The sequence below is a fragment of the Artibeus jamaicensis genome, unplaced genomic scaffold (genome assembly GCF_021234435.1).
Source record: "Artibeus jamaicensis isolate MK-2021 breed Jamaican fruit bat unplaced genomic scaffold, CSHL_Jam_final contig_585, whole genome shotgun sequence".
In the NCBI taxonomy this organism is placed as follows: Eukaryota; Metazoa; Chordata; class Mammalia; order Chiroptera; family Phyllostomidae; genus Artibeus; species Artibeus jamaicensis.
Genome location: NW_026521894.1, coordinates 18,126,188 through 18,148,106, shown reverse-complemented (window position 1 = coordinate 18,148,106; position 21,919 = coordinate 18,126,188). Strand labels below are relative to the sequence as shown.

Sequence of the window (21,919 nt, the reverse complement as noted above, 5' to 3'; positions counted from 1 at the left end):
ACAATCACATGCTTCTGACTCTCTTTGTAATTCTTTAAGCTTTTTCTTTATTTATAACCTATCATACAGCTTTCAGAATCATACTCAAATTTTACCTCCTCATTTTTAGGTGAATTAATTTTACTCTATTCTTTATTTTCACAGTTGAAATAATTATTTTAGTGCACATATCATTGAATTTTAATGATGTTTACTTTATATTCTTCATTGCATGTGGTTTCTAGCAATGTAGAAATGTAGTTTATTCTTCTTTGTATCTGTAGTGCCTGAGTATAAATTGATTAACTACAATCTGGCTACTTGCCACTCTTTGGGTCAGCCTGCAGTCCATGGTTCATAAGTTTTGCTCATTGAATACTTGGTTTTATGTTCCTATTAAAATTTTGATCTACTATATTGGATTTGTTTGAATAAATATTGTCTTCACTTCTGATTGGACGTCTGAGAGTTTTTAGGAGAAAACTAGGAAATTTCACAATATACTTTGTGGTATTTCTTGTATGGGTCTCTTCCTATTTCTTTCCATAGACATAAATTTTAATTGATACTCAACTACATAGACCTCGGGTACTTGTACACTTGGCCTCTGATTCTGCTGTCTTCCCTATCCAATCTATTATGTACAATGACTCCAGCTTAATCTTATCAAATAACATTATCATCATTTATTTTTCATTTAAAAATTAGCAATTTCCTATCACCTTAATGATAAAAATCTAAACTCATTTTAGCATAGAAACCCCTAAACATCTGCTCCAAAGGTAGCTTTTTAACTTGATCTAATAAGCCCATTGCTTTGGTTAGACTGCCTATGAAATGGCATAAAGTTATGGGTCTATGTATTCACTCAAATATTCATCGTTAACAGGGCTGGATTAAGTTTCTTTACCTCAAGAATACCTTCTATAACCACAGTAGCTCACAATGATAAACCCATCCTATAAATTCTCATAGCATTTTTTATTTACATTTCTCATCTCTACTTAGTCAAGTTTTACTATCTAATTGCATATACTATTTTTCTGATGAGATGGATAATTTATTAGTGGTCAGAGAACTATGTGTTATGCTTAGTTTTGGCTTATACAGTCTTGGATCATGGTAGGTTCAAGCATCTAGATAGAGTCTATTACAAACTAAGAGATAAGGGCTAGTTGTCAAGCACCAATTACATATACAGCATTAGATGGCTAATATTCACACTCACTCAAGAACTTATCATTATACACGTCTGAGAAAACATCATAAAGCTTTCAGAATTTTCCTCAAATTTTCACAGGTAATTTCAGATTTTAATATCATTTGGAGATAAAAATTGAATTCACCAGATTTTGGTTCTATCTAGATGTATACATGTTATATAACAAAAAAGATACAATATCTTAAAAGTAGATTAATCCATTAATATACTGTAACACTCTTTAGTCCTTGTTCACTAAAGAGATTTACCTTGTCTTTAACATTGATGAAATGGAGATTTTATCCTAAGCTTGTTAATGATGAGAAATAAACCACAATGTTTTTGAATTTTCACTTTTTTTCACAAAACAATCTGTAAGTCTTGGCAATGTACAATAGGAGGGCTACACTAATAAGTTTACTTGTTATTATTACTTATTAAACATATTATCCATGAAGCCAAATGAAGCCAAAATAAAGAACAAAAAGAGTTTGACCATCAAATATATAGAGACTAACCCCTTTCAACAATGCAGGGGTTAGAAGCATTGGCCCCTGCAGAGTTGAAAATCTGCATATAACTTTTGACTCCCTGAAACCTTAACTACTAATAGTCTACTATTGAGCAGATCCTTACCAAATAACATAAATGGTCAACTAACACATATTTTGTATTTTGTATGTGTTATATACTGTATTCTTACAATTGAGTAAGCTGGAGAAAAAATGTTATTAAGAAAATTATAATAAAGAGAAAATACATTTATAGTATTGTGCATATTTATTGAAAAAAATTGTGCATAAGTGGGCAGTATTATGTAGTACAAACCTGTGTTGTTCAAAGGTCAACCATAATGATTAAGGATAACTATTCATGTTAGAAAGCAACAGCAATTAGAGACTTGTATTTAAGACACACCTTTCGAAGGAACCCAAAACTAATTCAAAAGAACATAACCATCCCTATGTTCATTGCAGCATTGTTTACAGTCACCAAGATACAGAAGCAGCCAAGTGTCCAGCAGAAGAACAGTGGATAAAACAACTATGGGACATTTACACAATGGAATACTACTCAGCTATAAAAACGAAGAAAATTTTACCCTTTGCCACAGCATGGATGGACCTGAAGAACATTATGCTAAGTGAAACAAGCCAGACAAAGACAAGTACCATATGATTTCACTCATATGTGGAATCTAATGAACAAAATGAACTAACAAGGAAAATGGAGACAGACTCATAGATGGAGAGCAGATGACAGCTGGTGGGAGGTGGCGAAGGGGTGGAAGGGTTGAGAACAAAGAAAGAAGGACTCATAGACATGGAAAACAGTGTGGTGACTGCTGGGGGGAGGAATCTATAAGGGGTTAAATGGTAATGAAAAAATAAAATAAAGATTTAAAAAATTAAAAAATATAAATACTTTCTTTCCTTTGAAAAAGAAGGGAGTAGATCTGAAGTGGATTCATAGTGGACAGGGAGCCCATCTTTGCAAATTTCCCAGCTTCTGTTTGGATGTAAGAAAAAATGTTTTCAAGAAAGAACTAGAAGCAGAACTATACCTATAGCGTTCACTGCAAACACACTGGCTACACAACTGTTCAATTTCTAACCCTGAAAAGTCTTCGGAAAAAAATTTAAGGTACACCCCAACTTATCCCAGCTAGATATATCTGCTTGTTCCACAAGCTTAAGTAAGTTTAGTAAAATAAGATTTGTAAGCAAGCAAGCAAGCAAGCAAGCAAGCAAGCAAGCAAGCAAGCGAGTTCCTTACGGATCTTCCGTGAGGTCTTGTTTCTTTGGGTTTTACCATTATTTTTTATATTGCTGATAATTGGACTTGTGAATCATTTTTGTAGGTTATAAACCACTTCCATCTTATTTTGTTAACTTTTTATAAGATTTCTAACGTGGCAGAAATAAATTAAAACCTGAAATTACAATTAGAGGCCTAGTATGACATTTCAGGTCATACAATAATCACTGTTTCATGTAGAAGGGTAATATAGTAATAAAAATAATGTCAGTCCTTACATGGGATTTACTATGTAATGGGTACCTAACTCCTATAGATGTAGCAACTCTAATCCTCACAACCCTCTGAATTGGTCTGGTATTCATCCCCATTTTACCTCTGAGGAAATTGAATCAGAAAACTTGTTCAAAGTCATGGCTATTAAATGCTATTGACAGGATTTGAGTGCAGAGAGACTGGCTCCAGAGTCCATGCCCTTCTCCATGATGTTAAATAATGAATGAATTGCATGCCATGTGTTCTATAGTAATTCAGTGCTTCAAAGCCAAAGACATTTTTTTCCATAGAAAATAAAATATATTCAAAAAAGAAAATTAAGTAATAGTTTGCTATTTAACTCACAAAATGCTACCTAGTTCATAACAAGCAATTTGTAGTACTAACATAACTGTTTGGGATTTTGGGTCCCAGAAACAAGAATGCTTCTGGTTAAGAAGGGAGAAGAACCTCTCCTCCCTCCGTCACAGGCTTTCTTCACAGAGGCAGAGTCAGCCTCAAACAAAAACATGAAAGATAAAGGTTTTTATTTTTAATTCCACTTCTTTCTATTTGCCTTCTTGCATGTTTTCCCTTTGTCCATAATGTCAGTTCAGAATTAGGGCAACTGAAAATCTCCTTTTCTAGGTGCAGAGAATAAGGAGCATAAATGGTAGTTAGAAGTAGACAGGGGGAGGGTAAGAATAGTATAGGAAATATGAAAGCCAAAGACCTTGTATGTATGACTCATGCACATGAACTAAAGAGGGGGAATGTGGGTGGGAGGGGGTGTGCAGGGCAGAGGGGAATAAAGGGGGGGAAATGGGGCAACTTAAATAAAATAATCAATAAAATATATTTTAAAATAAATTAATTTTAAAAAGAAAATCTCCTTTTCTTTTTCAACACTGCACCCAAATGTCAACTTCACTGTGCAAAAGCATCTACTGAATTTGTAGTTAGTTCTTGTCCCGTTTGCACCCTGATGTATTATGCCTCCTTATTTTACTCTTTGTACATTGTGATGTGGCTTCTTTTAAAAGATCCTTCACCTTGTCTGCCTTCCCTGTGACATTGTGAGTTCTTTGAGGACCAAAGAATGTGTTTTTTTCTTGAATCCCTAGCACCAAAACAAACAATCGAACAGAAAATGTGAATTGTGTCAGATTCTTTATATGCATAATTATTCTAATCTTTACAACAATCTCAAGGTAGTTTTAATCACTGTTACATGCATCAAGAAACCAAGGGTTAGAAAGGGTAGGTTGTTTAGTTAAAAATGAGGCGGAACTAGAATTTCAATTAAGTCTGGCTCAAAAGCTCTCTGCCTGATCTTCCTGATTTTATATCTATAAAATTTTAAATATTTAAATATGTATATATAAATAACATTTTACAAGTGATGCCAAATTCCCTCCTATTATTCTTTATAGCCCTACCCAACTCTCTTTGGGAAGTTGTCTCAGCAAAATGTTAAAAGCAAGGAAAATATGACAACTAATATAATGCTAAAGTATCAATTACTGATTCTTATTGTCTCTGTGGCATTTAATTTTTCAAAAGCCTAATGCTTCTTCACCTAAATGACTGTTTAGTTGATGGAACTCTAGCTGGAGTAGTATGAGCCTGGTGCCAGTATGGGGAGGAGAGGCTGCAGACAGTGGGCCCACTGCCTTTGTCTGGGTCTGCCAAGAGTCCATCTCTGAGGGTAGAACCCCTAATAACCCCTGCTGGGGTTTTTAACTTGTTTTCTGCTTTTACATCCCTCTGAATTTCAAATTTTCTAAAATCTTCTCGAGGATACATCTTTTGTTTAAACAAATGCAAAATTGTTTTGCATTTGCATTGTTTAAACAAATGCAAAATTGCCACTACCTGTGGCAGTGACCAGTCTATGGTAGCACAGCTCTTTATACACACAAATTTTTTGAACGTATCTCATCTATAAGATTTGTATTAAACGTATTTGATCATCATGATGTCAGAATCACAGCAAAATCTTTCTTTATGTTGGCTTTAATTTATTTTTAAATGAGTGAGTGATCAAATTATTGTTTAGGATTCTGGATTTAGCGCATTCTTCATTTATTTTTTCTTCATAATTAATTTTTAACATTCTGACATTTTAAAAGAAAACCTGAATTTAAAGGAAAAAAGTCATGCTTAATATGAACTAGACTTTACTAATTATTAAGAAAATTAGTCTACGAATGCTCTTGACACATCATTAACACATTATATAGCAGGCAACCTTCTATTGTCTGTGGATGGAGTCTATCATTTCCAAAAATCGGTGTAACCCCAATTCTACTTATATGGGTTACTCTTTACACTCTGATTTCATAAACTGGATGGATTCTCTCTTCTTAGACAAACTAAAAAGAAAAACCTTCACAACTTTAGTCCAAATAAACTGGAGTAAATATTGTTTTCATATAAGCCGGCTATTCATTCTGAGGGTCTCATCTAATGACACCTTTTAAATTTTGTTTCAGGTAGCATTAATCAAGTAATCCCAAACTCCAACTTGGCATTGATATCATCAGGAAAGCATAGTGACAGAGTGGGAAAAACACTCTGCAAGTGAGTCTGTAGCCCCCACCAACTACGGCCATGGTGAGTCCCTTAGCATACTGGTAAATGACCAATAAAGTATAACATTTAGGAGCGTACTCTTGAGCCATGCAAACATATGCAGAAGAACTTGTTACTGTCTTAAAAGCAGATTATTTAACTATAAAAGAAAATAAGCTCAAAATATAGTTTTTGGCCCTGGCTTGTGTGGTGTGGTTTGGTCTGCGAACCAAAGTATCACCACGTAGATTCCCAGTCAGGCAGGGTACATGCCTGGGCTGTGGGCTACGTCCCCAAAACGGGGCACACGAGAGGCAACCACACATGGATGTTTCTGTCTTTTTCTCCTGTGTTTCCTTCTCTCTAAAAGTAAATAAGTAAAATCTTTTTAAAAATGTACTTTTGTTATGCAGACTAAGTGAAAGAATTATGAAATGCTTTCAACACAGTGCCCGGTTTATAGGAAAAACATTCATTAACCATTATCAAGCTTTCCACCTCTGCAGCTACTATCTCCCCTCCACAGCATTGAAAGACAGGGGTTATAAAACAGTAAGATGAATCACTGAGTTTTTTAATATTTTGAATAATGGCAAGATTATTTTTGGTATAAGTGAATTGCCTCTCAGTATCTCTACTTTGAAGAACACCGGACTCACTTATATATATGAGTTTCAGTGCATCTGTCTTAAAACTATCAGTCTTATTATTTTACAATAAATTTTCTAACTATCTCATTGGGGTGAACCATGGAAGAAACACTTCTCTAAATTTTACAAATTACTTTTCAGATAAATAGTTTTAGAATTTTCAATATCCTGGATGTGTGATTTTAGCACTGGATAATAAAAGTGATTACAAAATAAGAATAAAATCCAACAAAGAAGGATATCAATAAGAATATAAATTTGATATCCTTGCAAGGTAAAGGAAACCTTAAAATGTTCACCATAGAGTTACTCAATTTTAGACAAATTAACTGAGATTCAATGTGAAAATTATCTCAGGAGAAAAAAATAGAAGAAAGTCATTTTTAATGATTCATAGGGAGATGTAAGGTTATTTTTAAATACCTTATTAGATGCTCAGAGAAAATCAGGTCGATCATATTAAGAACAGCTGTGCAGGGAAAGATAAGGAAAGTGGTAACCATAAGAAAATGGGTGTCTTCATAATGTAAAAATTGTCTAAATAAAAAGAAGCTAATCTATGGCCCCTAAGGCAACTCAAATACAAGTACACTCCTCCAAAAGCAGCATATTAATCTAAATTTCAACAATTACCTCGTGGTGATCTAAAACTGTGAATTAAAATAAACTAAAATATTCTGGAGGCAATAGACCAATTTGAGAAATATTGTGACTGTCTGACAATCACTGTAAAGTCAGAGTTGCTTATTGGAATAAAATACAATGCCAAACATTCCCTAACCTGACTGAACATAAAAACTTCCAGATGCATTAAAAAATAAACATCTCTAATCTCTACTTTATGTCTGTTGAATTGTAATATCTAAGAGAAACATGCAGGACTCTGAATTTTCAGCAAGATTTTCCCAAACATGATAGTGTCTGGTCTGTCATTCACTTTTTGTTTGAAATTCCTGTCTTGTATAAAAAAGAACTTTAAAACTATGAAGATGTATATAACATTTAAAAAGGGAAAAAATCACAGCACTTGGAAAGTAATCATTAGTGCAGTGGTTCTCAGTTGCAGTTAATGGACAAAATATCCAGGAACTGCTGTGGAAAATGCAGATTCCAGTGCTTTATAGGGTGAGGTCAACTTGCACACTGATCTTAAACTCTCTTTCTCTCAATCCTCCCTTTAAGGGAAAACCAGGAGTAGATTGGCCCCACTAGTGGAGTCTAGCTGGTGCATTTGAAGACCCAGTCTCTCCTTAGAACTCCCTCGGAAAGTGTAGGTCTAGGATTTTATTTTTAAAAATTGCCAGAAAGATACAGCTTATAGGGGTTGGTGAACATTCTTAAAGACACTGCACAGTCTGCTGGCTTAATATATTCTGGGAGGCCCTGATGACCCAGTGGCCCTGGGAGAAGAAGGGTGTTTTTCTTCTTAGGGAGAGATCATTTAGACTTCATTATTACTGGTAGTTTCAGTTGGAAGAGGACTGCTGATATCCTCTATTGATGAAGAGTACCAGCAACAGTCCTGTGTCTCAATAAAGAAATATTTATTGATAGTTTGTTCAACTTACAACATTTTGGAAGTTAAAAATGTTGATTTCTAGGATTAGTCCAAACATTTTTATTGGGAAGATATTGGGTAGGAAGATATTTCAAATTTTTATAACACCTAGATTATTCTCATACAAGTGTTTGATGATCACACTATTAAATGCTAGTTTATTAGATATTATTTTATAGACTTTTATAGATGTAATTTTAGAGAAAGGAAAAACAGTGATTTGAAGTAATGTGGAGGACTAATCTTTTGTCATGGCTAGTGAAATACCTTAGGTATGAGAAGCAACATGTTGGAAAAATGGGATGGTCTTCAGGAGTTGAGTTTGGGATGGCACTTATTGATTATTTAGGAAAGTATTTAATGTGGGAAGTATCTTAATATGAGAACAATAAAATTTCTAAGTGTTCAGGTGATGCTGAGCTCTACTGAGTAGTGAAATATCAAGCTGAAAACATAATTTCTATAAAGATATCATAATACTATATAGGTGAATATTATGAAAGTGGCAGATGAATTTCAAAATGGATACAGAAAATACTTTTATAATAAAATTGAAACTATACTTATTACATGGTAGATTTTATTCCTGTTTTTGTAACAAGCTGTATGATCTTAGGTGTCATTCAACAACTTGCAGACAGAGGTAGGAGTTCAGAAGGCATCTCAAGAAGAGAGAACAGGAACAAAGAAAATAGAGTCAGAAAATTATAGAGGAACTTCTGGACAAGATGGAGGCATAGGGAGATATACTTTGCCTCCTCCCACAACCAAAAGAAGGACAGCAACAAATTTAAAACAAAAAATAATCAGAACTTCCAGAAAAATGAACTGTATGGAAGTCCAACGCCCCAAGAGTCAAAGAAGAAAAATTCATTCAGATTGGTGTGAGGGCATAGACTGGCAGCTGGGGTGGAAAAGACTCACAGAAAGGCAGTGGCTGGATGACCAAGTAAGGTGATGGCTGACACAGCAAGTGGCCCCACATTTGCATGTGGATAAACCAGGAGGAACAACTGGGAATCAGGATAGACTGTGCAACCCAGGGTTCCAGCATGGTGATATAAAGCCTCAAACCTCTGACTGAAAACACCTGTGTGGGTTGGGACAGTAGGAGAAACTCTCTGCCTCACAGGAGAGTTTGTTGAAGAGACCCACAGGGTCCTAAAATGTACACAAACCCCCCACCTGGGAATTAGCATAGGAAGGGCCCAATTTGCTTGTGGGTAGAGGTGGGAGTTACTGAAAGCCAGCTGAGACCTGAACAAGCAGCACTGTTCCAAGATCCTTCCCTCACATCGAGCACCACAACACAGCAATGAGAGTTGCCCCACCCCTGAAAATACCTAAGGCTCCACCCCTGTAGTAAGGTGCACTGAAACAAAAAAATTATGGTCCAAATGAAAGAATAGATATCGAAGCTGCAGAAAAAATGCAACTAAGTGATTAAGAGATAGCCAACTTATTAGATGCACAGTTCAAAACACTGGTACTCAGGGTAGTCACAGAAATGGTTGAGTATGGTCACAAAATAGAGAAAAAAGTGAAGGCTATGAAAAGTGAAATGAATAAAAATGTACAGGGAACCAACAGTGATGGGAAGGAAGCAGGGACTCAAATCAATGGTTTGGCGCCAAAAGAAGAAATAAACCTTCAACCAGAACATATGGAGAAATGAGAATTCAAAAATGAGGAGAGGTTTAGGAACGTCCAGGACAACTTTAAACGCTCCAAAATCTGAATCATAGGTGTGACAGAAGGGGGAGAGGAAGAGTGAGAAATTGAAAACTTACTTGAAAAAAATAATGAAGAATTTCCCCAATCAGGCATAGGAAATAGACTTCCAGGAAGTCCAGGAAGCTCAAGGAGTCCCAAAGAAGTTGGACCCAAGGAAGTTCACACCAAAGCACATCATAATTATATTACCCAAGATTAAAGATAAGGAGAGACAAAGTGATGATGACCCTTTCTTGCTCAGAAACCCTCAATAGCTCCCAGCTACTCTCAGGATGAAGCCAACTAAGAGCCTAATTATGAAAATAAGGCCTCTGTCAGCCTCTTAGTTTCTTTTCTTGCCTTTCCCAATTATTCTCCCTACTTAACTAATTATCATTATATACCAGATAATAACAGCTAGCAGGTAAAAATCAGTGTGCCAAGTTTCTTACTGATTTTTTTTTCTGTCAGTAAAGTGGATAACCTAAGTGGTTATGATATAAAAACTAATAAAGATAAGGAGAGAATTTTAAAAGCAGCAGGAGAATGGGAGACAGTTACATACAAAAGAGTTTCATAAGATTATACACTGATTTCTCAAAAGAAACCTTGCAGGCAAGAAGGGGCTGGAAGGAAGTATTCAAAGTCATGAAAGGCAAGGACCTACATCCAAGATTCCTCTGTCTGGAAAAGCTTTCATTTAGAATGGAAGGACAGATAAAGTGCTTCCCACATAAAATCAAATTAAGGAGTTCATCATCACCAAGAATTATTATATGAAATGTTAAAGAAACTTATCTAAGAAAAAGAGGAAGATAAAGACTACAAACAGTGAAATGACAAACTCAAAGCTATCAGCAACTGAACCTAAAAAAAAACAACCAAAAACAGAAACGAATTAAACAAGCGACTAGAATAGGTACAGATTCACAGAAATGGAGATCACATGGAGGGTTATTATTAGTGGGGAGAGGACAAGGGGAGAATGGGGGAAAAGGCACAGGGAATAAGAAGCATAAATGATAGGTAGAATATAGATGGGGGGGGTAAAAAATAGGATGGAAAATCAAGAAGCCAAAGATCTTATATATATGATCCAGGGAGATGAACTAAGGTTGTGGAATGTGGGTGGGATGTGGGTTGCAAAGCAGAGGGGAATAAAAGGGAGAAAAAATGGGACAACTGTAATAGCATAATCAATAAAATATATTAAAAAATATAAAAAATAAAACACCATTTGAAAAAGCAAAGAAGATTCTGTAGTAGGTTTTGAATGAAGAATAATCAAATACATATGATAGAATATAAAACTACTTCCGATGCTATGACCTGCCCCACAACCTCTATTAAATCCTCAATTGTAGACCAAGAAGTTTATATTTATGCAGTAAACAATAGCAACAACAAACACTATAGTAATAGAAACAGTCTTGGAAAGTAGTTCTTAACTGTAATGACCTCATGCACTAGTGATAAGTGGGCACTGAATCATAAATACTATGTTAATAGTCTTTACTAAAGCTTACTATGTAACAGGCCCTATGCAGATATATTGGCATGCTTAACACATTTAATCTCCACAGTAACCCTCTGGGGTAAGTATCCATGCTATCTTATCTCTAGGTGAATATATTGAATGACAGACAGGTTGTCTCTTATCCAAGGATAATGTAGGTATTAAAACAAATGTAACATTCTGACTGATTTATTTTAAACAAAATTAATCCAAATATATTTCAGTTTAAATCACTGTTATGATGCCACTCTCATGAACTTACTTTCTCTAAGCTTCCATGGTTAACATTAAAAAAGATGGTATAACAGTTAGTTCACTGGCACTGAACTCACAGCAACTACTTTCTTCTATCACCTAGAATGAGTTAATGTTGCCCTGACCAGGTAGCTCAGTTGATAAGAGCAGTATCCCAACATGCTAAGGTTGTGAGCTCGATCCCCAGTCAGAACATATACAAGTATCAACCAGTGAATGCACAAATAAATGGAACAACAAATCAACATTTTGCTGTCTTGCTCTCTAAAAATTAATAAATAAAAATGAGTGGCAATGCTCTTGAAAGGAAGTGTAAAGAGTGAAATGCAGAAAAAGGCAGTTGGAAGCCACAGATTTGGGGAAGAGGTAAAGAGTGTTGTCATTAGGAGTAGAAAGATGAGATGGATGAGAATCACATTGCAAATGTAAAATTCAAAGGCTTCCCAGTATGTGGTCATCAGATTAGGAGGATTTGAGTTGATCCAGAAATTTTTATGTTAGATGTTTTAAAAGAGAGGTGATTTTTACTAACAATTTAGATATTAGTTGGAGAAGTTTGCTTGTGCGAAAGTTCTACATGGGAAACAGAGATAGAAGTGCCCGCTAAAGAAAAATATTCAGAAATATTAGATTAGTTTCAGGAGTAGAATCCTGAAAAAAACACATACATTTAGAAGGATAAGCCCCCTTCCGTCCTTTCTGGGACAATACCAAGTATAAACAAGACAGTCAGGGGTGAATGGACACTTCCAGGTGGACACATCCAGCTAAAAGGAATGATTTACTTATGGGGTACATTGAGAAGAGACCGTGAAAGATACTGATGAAACTGTTTGAGAATGCCCGCTGGAAGAGTCAAGAAAAAAAATTCTTATATTTAAACAGATTGCAAAGAGATCAAGAGTGATGAGAGCTGAGAAAATGCTGATATATTTGATTAAGAGACACTTGACCGCTTTTGATTAGAGTGGTGAGGCTCGGTGCCAGATCCCGATTACCAAGTGATGAAAGGAAGTGTAGCAACAAAGATAGTTTATATTAGTCTGACAATAGGAAAGAAAGTCAGACTAAAATAATAGAACATACTATTTCTACCCTTACAAAAATAATTCAAAGTTCATGTTTCTTATATTTAGAATGCTATATTCACTATTGCAATGATGCTTATCAAATATTTACATCATTTGTGATTTTATTTCTTGAATAACAAGCTTTTGTGTTAGAAACCAGGAAAAAACCCAAATTAGATATACATTTAGCAACTTTATCTTATTTGTAAGCACTTATTGAATAATTTTACAAAGTTTCCAAGACATATTAAAGGAGTTGAAATACCATACGTTGTTTTTCTTGATAATAATTCTTATCTCCATAGATAGAAGTGTAAATTGTTTGGAGAAGTCTGCCTGAGTAGAAATTGAATTGTATGGGATGACTGACTATCAAGAACATCTGAGCAAGCAAAGTATTCATTTTATTCAGAAAGCATCCAATGGTTTTTGATGTTTTTATTTCATTTGTATCATGTCAAGATGATAAGCTTCTCAGAGAGATGCAGAGCAAAATAAATAAAAGATTAATAAAAGCCAAATAAGTTTCTATATCCCTGCAAATTTTCACATAAAACCTTAGTATTATTCAGCTTCTTTTACATAGTTAAATATACTTGAGTAGGAGTGTTCTTAGCACCAGCTCTCCAAGTCTCCTTGAAGCTATCCATAAACTGAAAATTCTGAACAAAGATTAGAAGAAAAAAATGTCTCCTGGTGTTAGGGTAGGCAATTCAATACACAAGGAGCAGAACTTAGGTGAGAAAAATGGTAAAATTAAGAAAATATAAGGCCATTTCAATTGTCATATTTCTTTGTGATAAACAGACTGGTCAGGAAATGAATGACATTGCTGTATCTTACTGTTTGAATGCCCAAACAAATTTAAAGAACAAGAAAGAGGATCCACTCTGCGCTTTTGTCTGGTGCAAAGCAAACAAAGAACTGGTATAGAACAAGGGTACATTCGAGTGAATGCATATTCCATCAAATGCTATTTTGAGGTAATTACTGTGCTCTTTGGTGCTGAGTTACTATCAGAATGCTATGCAATGATCGATTCTCTGGGGCTGGAACTCCGATGGGGTAGGAGTGGGGTAGGAACTCCAATATGTAACCTTTGATTTTTTTTATGTTTTAAATAATCTCATCAGGACTAATTTGAACCTATCAAGAGGTGAGAAGATGCACAGAATCAACTCTTGCAAGGAGGAACAAGCCAGTTTCAACACGCTACTAGAATAACTGTGAATATTCCACATAACAAGTACGAAAAATTGGCTCTGTATCATTGTTTGGTTTTTGTATTCGTTTTTTTATGGTTACTGTAACAACATGCAATACACTTGGTAGCTTGGAATGACGTGCCTTTATTTTCTTATAATTCTGGGGTTCAGAAGTTCAAAATCAGTTTTCTTTAGCTTCAATCAAGGTAGCTTTCTTAGAAGTCAAGGCCTCCTTCCCCCTGGAGGCACTAAGAAAATTCATTTCCTTACCTTTTCCATATTCTAAGGCTGCATTTCTTTCATTCTTTAACTCATGGTCCCTTCCTCCATCTTCAAAGTACATCACTCTAGTCTCTACTCACATCATCTTCTCTTCTGTAGTCAAATCTTGCTCTACCTCTCTCTTATAAGGAAACTTGGTACTACATTTAGGGCTGACCCTAGTTAGCTATGGTAATCCAGGCTAATCCAGGGTAATGTCTCCATATCAAGGTCCTTAATGACACCCCCAAGATCCCTTTATAGTGTAAAGTAACGTTCAAAGTTTCCAGGAATTGGAATATGGACATCTTGGGGACCATTATCAGCCTACCACATTCTTCAAGACTGTCATTTAAAAATATTCTTTCATTGTTCTCAGGTTCTGCATTATTTGGTAGGAAATTAGTGGGATTAATTAATCAGTTATGCAAGTATACAATTTCCTTGTTAACACAATTCTTGCTTAAAAACCAACCTGTTATCTACACATATATCCTCAGTTGATGACTTCCCTTATCCTTCATTTTTTAAAAAGCCATTAGACTTCTCACCACCAAATAGAAGGTTATCTTCCTGCTGTGACAAATGATAAATTCTCTAACAAAGGCAATCTTTCTTCATGCATTCTGAACCTATTCCCACTCACTTTCTTAAGTTGCTTCTTCAATTAATTCTCTCTACCTTGCTATTCAACTCCAGGAATGGGAAAATGACCCCAGGACAGTTTTGTTGTTGTTGTGGTTATTCTTATTATTCTCTTTATCTCTAGAGAGCCAATCTAGCTTTAAAGAAGGAGGCTGAGAGAATGTGCCTTAGGAAAGGGAAGGATCTTATAATACAAGATCCCATCTGGGTAGAAAAGAAAGAACAAGTCTGGCCCTGTGTATAGTGGATTGTGTGGGAAAATGCCCTGCTCTATTTTATTGAAGAATCAAACCTATTGTCAGAACATGGTGATCCTCTCCATCTTTAGATGTACATATAATACATTTAATATATCTTACATAATATTAATGGTACAACTTGGAGTTAATATCTGCTTATATATACCTTCTATTATTTCACTCTAATACTTGTAAAGTTTTTCAAACAATGCCACACATGTAGTAATAAAACATCAGTATACATTAAATAAAAATAAAATAACAAAATAAATCTTCAGAATGGGGATGGGGACTCAAATGAAAGGAGAAATGAAAGTATGAATTTGCCTAAGTGCCCATCAGTAAATGAGTGGATCAAAAAACTTTGGTACATTTACACAAAGGAATATTACACAGCAGAGAGAAAGAGGGAGCTCCTACCCTTTATGACAGCATGGATGGAACTGGAGAGCATTATGCTAAGTGAAATAAGCCAGCAGGTGGCGAGGGACAAATATCGTGTGATCTCCCCTTTAACAGGAACCTAATCAGCAAAATATAAAAGCAAGTAAAATATAACCAGAGACATTGAAATTAAGAACAATCTGACAGTAACCAGAGGGGAGGTGGGAGGGAATAAAGGGGTAAGGGTTGTCAGAAATTACTATAAAGGAAATAGGGACAAAACCAAGGTGGGGGAGGGGGATAGAAGCAAGAAAAGGAGGTGGGTTTGGCTGGGGTTAGGGGGAGTAGTGGGGGGTAAATGCAGACAACTGTAATTGAACAACAATAAAATAATTTTTAAAAAGAAAGTGTGAATTTGCCATATATAAGACAGAGCTAGTGAGTTCATGAAGGGAAAATAGAGGGAACAGAGTTGTGGGGAAGAGGCAAAGGTGTGTAAAGACAGAGACATATAGCAGTCATAGGAATGAAAGCTTGGTTAAAGTGGAGTGTTTATTAAATGTTGCTGTGTTGTCTGTAAACCCAGAACTCTATTCATTACCCACCAAACTATTAGTAAAAATGTATTTTACTAATAGTATTAGTAAATTTATTATTAATAGATTTAGTAGATTAATAGATTTAGTAAATAGATTAGTAAATCTATTTTTACTAATGTTATTAGTAAACCATTAGTATTCCATTCTGTATTACTCATAAATGCTTTTGGAGCTAGATTTTTTGTTTTGTATTTTATTGCAATGATATGTGAGATCGGCCTCCTGGGACATTGAATATAAAGGCAGGCAGATTCTAGGTTGCTCAGGTACATTCAGTATTCAGGCTACTATCCTCCCTTATATTACATTGTGAATAAAGATGGTTATTGTATTTGTTTTCACCTTCTATTTTATTTCCACTCCATAATAAATTATCTGACAGTAGGTATCCAACGCACATTTGTGAATTTGTGAGGCTAATTTTCCACAGTGACAGCAGAAGAAATTCTGATCATGTCACTCACATACTCCAAATATTCTAAAGATTCCTCATCTATGCTTTGTATAGCTCTTGTGTGCCAGTTCAAAGAATCTTAGCCAAAATTTTCACACTCAGCAATTGCCATGTGACTGGGTCTGTGCAGGTTTGACTAGTTTCACACAGTTGGGACTGCAGCGCCACCTGCAGGTGCACAGAAACTAACTGTCAGTGGAGCCAGTGTCTTGGAATGGGAAATGAAAGCCCATTAAGTCCTTCCAAGGAGACTATTTTGAGTGCATTTTGTAAGCCTCCAGCTCTGTGGGATCAAGTTCCATCTGCCCATAGAAATGGGCCTCTCCATAATGCAACCCACCTTTTCCCTATTTCATTCCTCACCCCCATGGCATCCTACAGTCCCGCTTTCTGGGATAAATTTCAAATAAACTACCTACAAGCAATTCCCCCCCCCCCAGCTTTGCTTTAAGGGAATCTAAGACATTAAATAATAGTTTTAAAGTAAAATTTTATTTGCACTTGTGAGGAAATAATTTGCCTATGTATGTATATAGCCTCTATTATTTTTAGAAAGGTCTATTTTTTTAGAGAGTATAAAAACACAATGTTCTTGCAATGATTTTTATAGCTAACTCTATGGTCACAGCAAATTAAATATAATTTTATATTCAAACTCTTGCAGCAGTGTTTGCCAAATCTGCAGAATATCTACTATGATGTCTGTCCCTACACTGAAAGCCTTGTAAAACCCACCAGGAATTTCAGCTGACTGGGGTGCTGTAAATGGATTCATCCACAGTCATATTCAATTTTTGTTTTAGACTAAATGTTTAATACATGGAATTTACTTGGGAAAACATTCAGGACCATGTCCTTCTTGTGAACATACTTTTTCAATTGCTTTGATGACAAATCGAGTAGTGATATGAAAGTTTTGATTTAAAAAAGGATTCCAAGGGACTTCAGCCAAGATGGAGGCATAGGTGGAAACGCTGTTCCTTCTCATACAACCAAGTTTAGAGACAACAAAATTTTAGCAACAGAAAACACAGCCAAAACACAGAAAAATTAAACTTTTCGGAAGTCTGATAACAACAAATTCTTCAGCAGGACCGGTAAGAGGGGTGAAGCCAGCAGCTGGCAGAGTAGGGTTGCACAGAAAAATTCAGTCAGATGGACTCAGGCGCGTGGATCCCAGGTGTGGGGTTGCAATGGGCAGACCCAGTGAGTGACCCAGGGAGCGACAGGTGGACCCATTGAGGGAGCAGGGGTGGCAGGCTGACCGTGGTCACACATTCGCTCGCAGATAGACTGGCAAAGGAGTGAGCAGTGAGATGGACGAGCAGACCCCAGCAGCCGGAAGCAGCAGAAGGGGCCACTATTGTCCCTCTCTGACCCTGCCCCCACATACAAGCCCTGGTGAACATTGAAGGCTCCGCTCCTCATACTTAACGGGTGCAAACAGACCAAAAATGTCTCAAGAAGATCTCAAAGCCCCAGAGCCCATAACTCTAAGCGACGAAGATACAGCAAAACTTTCAGATGCACAGTTCAAAACACTGGGGATCAGGATGCTCACAGAACTGGTTGATTTTAGTCACAAATTAGAGGAACATATGAAGACTAAACTAATTGAAATGAATGGAATTGAACAGTAAACCAATAGTGATGGAAAGGAAACTGGGACTCAAATCAAGGGAGTGGACCACAAGGAAGAAAAAAAATGATCAAACAGAAAAATATGAAGAAACAAGAATTCAAAAAAATGAGAAGAGACTTAGGAACCTCCAGGACATCTTTCAAAGTTCCAACATCCGAATTATAGGGGTACCAGAAGGGGAAGAGGAATAGCGACCAGTGGAAAACTTATTTGAACAAACAATAAAGGAGAATTTCCCCAATCTGGCAAAGGAAATAGACTTCCAGGAAATCCAGGAAGCTCAGAGAGTCCCAAAGAAGTTGGACCCAAGAAGGAACACACCAAGGCACATCATCATTATATTAGCCAAGATTAAAATGAAGGAGAGAACCCTAGAAGCAGCAAGAAATAAGAGGACAGTCATCTACAAAGGAGTTCCCATCAGACTGTCAGTGGATTTCTCAAAAGAGACCTTACAGGCAAGAAGGGGCTGGAAAGAAGTACTCCAGGTCATGAAATCCAAAGACCTATAACCAAGATTGCTCAATCCAGCAAATCTTTCATTTAGAATGGAAGGGCAGATAAAGTGCTTCTCAGATAAGATCAAATTCAAGGAGTTCATCATCACCAAGCCCTTATTATATGAAATGTTAAAGGGATTTATCTAAGAAAAAGAAGATAAAAAAGATGAACAGTGAAAGGACAGCACACTTACAGTTATTAAGAATCACACCTAAAACAAAAGCAAACTAGGAGGACAGCTATATCAGGAGCAGAAACATAGAAATGAAGATCACTTGGAGGGTTAGCAACAGGGGAGTGGGAGGAGGAGAAGGGGGGAGAAGGTACAGAAAATAAGTAGCATAGACAGTAGGTAGAAAATAGATAGGGGGAGGGCAAGAATAGTATGGGAAATATAGAATCTAAAGAACTTGAGACACGTGGTCAAAACTAAAGGGGGGAATGGTACGGGAGGGGGTGTTCAGGGTGGAGGGGAATGAAGGGGGGAAATAGAACAACTGTAATGGCATAAGCAATAAGATCAAATAAAATTTAAAAAAAGGATTCCAGTCTAACTGATGAATTTCTTAGCATATTAAATTTTTCTTGTTTTTTCACTCATTATCCTCATGTAAATGATATAACTACTCAGTAAATTCAGTCATTTTTTTATAGAAACTGTTAACTTAGAATTGTATATAAATGTTAAGTCTAAGAAGATTGGAAGTTGTTGGAGTTCCCCTGTCTGTAGAGTTGCTTCCTTTCTGAGTCAGGGGTGGGGAGTAGGCTGGGTAATATGTGTTGATAGTCCTCTCGGCTTTGATATAAGAGCAGGGAACTGGTTGTCTGTCTGTGGACACCACCTGCATGAATAAGTTTTTGCCTCTGTGCCATCATTCACATCAGAAACATCAGCTTTCCGTAAAAACTTTAGTTATATTGTTAAGAGACAAGCTGTTCAGTTTTTTTGCATATTGGAACAGGGAAGGGGAGGGATTCCTATATTTTACTGACCTATGTTCAGCATACATACCTTGAATTCCCTTTTTATTCAGTCTTATTTTTTATGTCTGCGTTCAGCTAACTTTGATTTCAGAGCTTATTCAGGCTTCCACTGGGCACATGGTCTTTAGCCCTTTAAACTTCTTTAGATTCCTCAAACTTTATTCTGAGTTTTAGTTTCTCTACTTGTTCAATCCTTTAACTCACAACCTCCCTTATTTTTTCAGAAATAGTGCATCAGAATGTCTCGTTTTTTAGTGAACTGTTTCCTCTCCTTCGGTATTCTCATTAATGAACGGCTTTTTCTTGTAAGGTCTCAGAAGTTGACAGGAAACAAATATATCCTCTCCTTGTTCAAACATTCCTTTCCTTTGGCTTCCTTGGTGCTACACTGATGTTTTTTCCTATTATCTCTCTGACTTATTATTATCTTGTGTAGGATTTTCATTCTCTACCTTTCCAGTACAATTTGTATTATTACTTAAGAGTTGTCCCGAAACTAATTTCTCTTTACCTCATACTCTTTTCATGGGCTTTTTTAACTGCACTAATGATTCTATTTAACTTGATTAAACAATAACTATAGATACTTTCTAGCATGATATGTGAACCTAGTGAAGAATAAAAGAAGTTGGAAAGTTGGCTTTAAGGAGTGGGATTTGATGGGTGGGAGAGAGATAAGTGTGTGTATGGATGTGTTTTCTTGTCTATACTTATAAACCATTCATTCAATATGAATGTATTACTATAATAGAAAATACACATTAGTAGGCAAAGAAGCACCAAGGAAACAATGCTAGATAATGTGCAGTAGAAAGTAATGTAAAATTTGTAACTTCTATATCTTTAGACTGTCATTGAAAGATGTAATTGAAATTTAGCAGATGTTTACCACCTGTTTCTTATTAACTTAAATATAAGGGTTTCATTTTATTTATGTATATTTATTTATTGAGGCTTCCATATAGTACTGGTCAAATAATGATTCTTTGAAAATACAGAGTTCATTAAAAAATCAACAATTTCAACTGCTCAAGTAAATTCAATAAATACGATGACTAAGAATAATTTATTAGTTTAGTGACATGGTATTGATTATATAAGAAACAATGACTAAGAATGTAATGTTCTGAAAAGGCCAGAGGGAACAAAAATCAACAAAGGTAAAGAGATCATACTAATAAAAGCAAAACAGTGTATTATCAGTATTCAGATAGGATGAAGAAGGAACAGTATGAAGGGAAATGTAGTTAGGTTTGAATTTTACTTATAGGAAGATAAATTTGATACTTATGTAGGTGTGTGTGTGTGTGTGTGTGTGTGTGCGTGAAGAGGCATTGGATTATAGTCCAGTTTAAGGGAAGCAGAGAGACTTCTAAAAAACTTTTGGGAGAATTACAGGTTAACAGCCCACAGAAATGTAGTAGGATTGAGCAGCAGTGTCAAACTCCTATTTGTAGTTGTGATCATGATCCGTGAATCATCACCCATTCAATGGTCTGTGCCAAACCTTCCTCCTACTCCACAGCCCCATCTATGTTCAACTAGTCATCATATCCTGTTAATTCTACCTCAGTAATATCCCAGGCATGTCTCCTGCCCTCCAGTGGTGTTACCACTGCTTCCATTCTGTTCCTCATCATGTCTTGGCTGACTTGTTTCAATAGACCTTAAATTGGTCTCCAAATTTCCGTTTCTGTTTGCCACCTACTCTTCCACCTAGCTGTGTTACCTTTTGTAGGTCATTTCATCTCTTGAATATTGTCTTTCTCATCTCTAAAATATATACTGCATTTATACATTCTACCTGATAGTATTATTACTATTATATGTACTTACATTTACTGTGAAGTCTAAATATATAAGATGTAAAACTAAGTGGTAAGCACAAATCTTGTGATATAACTCTGGTCATGTGTTCCAGCACCATACTTTCTAAAACTAAGTATATGAAAAAGGAGAGTTAAAATATGTTATTTTTTAAAACTTACAATAAGTGTTTTCAAGCTTACTTCTTAATATACATCTATAGATTTTTACTGCATGAGAGAGCAAGCCATATATATCAACTGTAATATGGCACTTGACTCCTTTAATGCAATGCTTAACAGTAAATGTCTATAACCAGAAATGGGGTGTTTAAATTTGAAGATACTTTAGATAGATAGCAATACCTATAATTATAGAATCATCAAATCTTCCCAAATTGCACTTCAAAGTTAAAATTCCAAGTGTTTCTATTATTGGAAAAGTAATAATAACAATTATAACTGTACCATGAAGTATTAAAAGCTGAATATTCATATTGAAGGTAACTCAAGTAAAAATGTAATGCAAAGTGAACCTATAAAAAAAGTGAACCATAAAATGCTTGCAATTCATGCACATGTACTATATTAGAGGCATTAAACAGCAAAGAAAAGAGCGGTGGAATCTTTATTACAGTTCCCTTTTCACATTCTCTCCCCCATTTTGGCAT

General features: G+C 35.7%; 1 protein-coding gene across 1 annotated transcript in view; it reads right to left on the bottom strand.

Annotated features, from left to right (window-relative positions):
- CNTN5 (contactin 5) overlaps positions 1-21,919 on the bottom strand; it is a 470,769-nt gene that overhangs the window by 324,775 nt on the left and 124,075 nt on the right. The gene's annotated exons all lie outside the window — the stretch shown is intronic.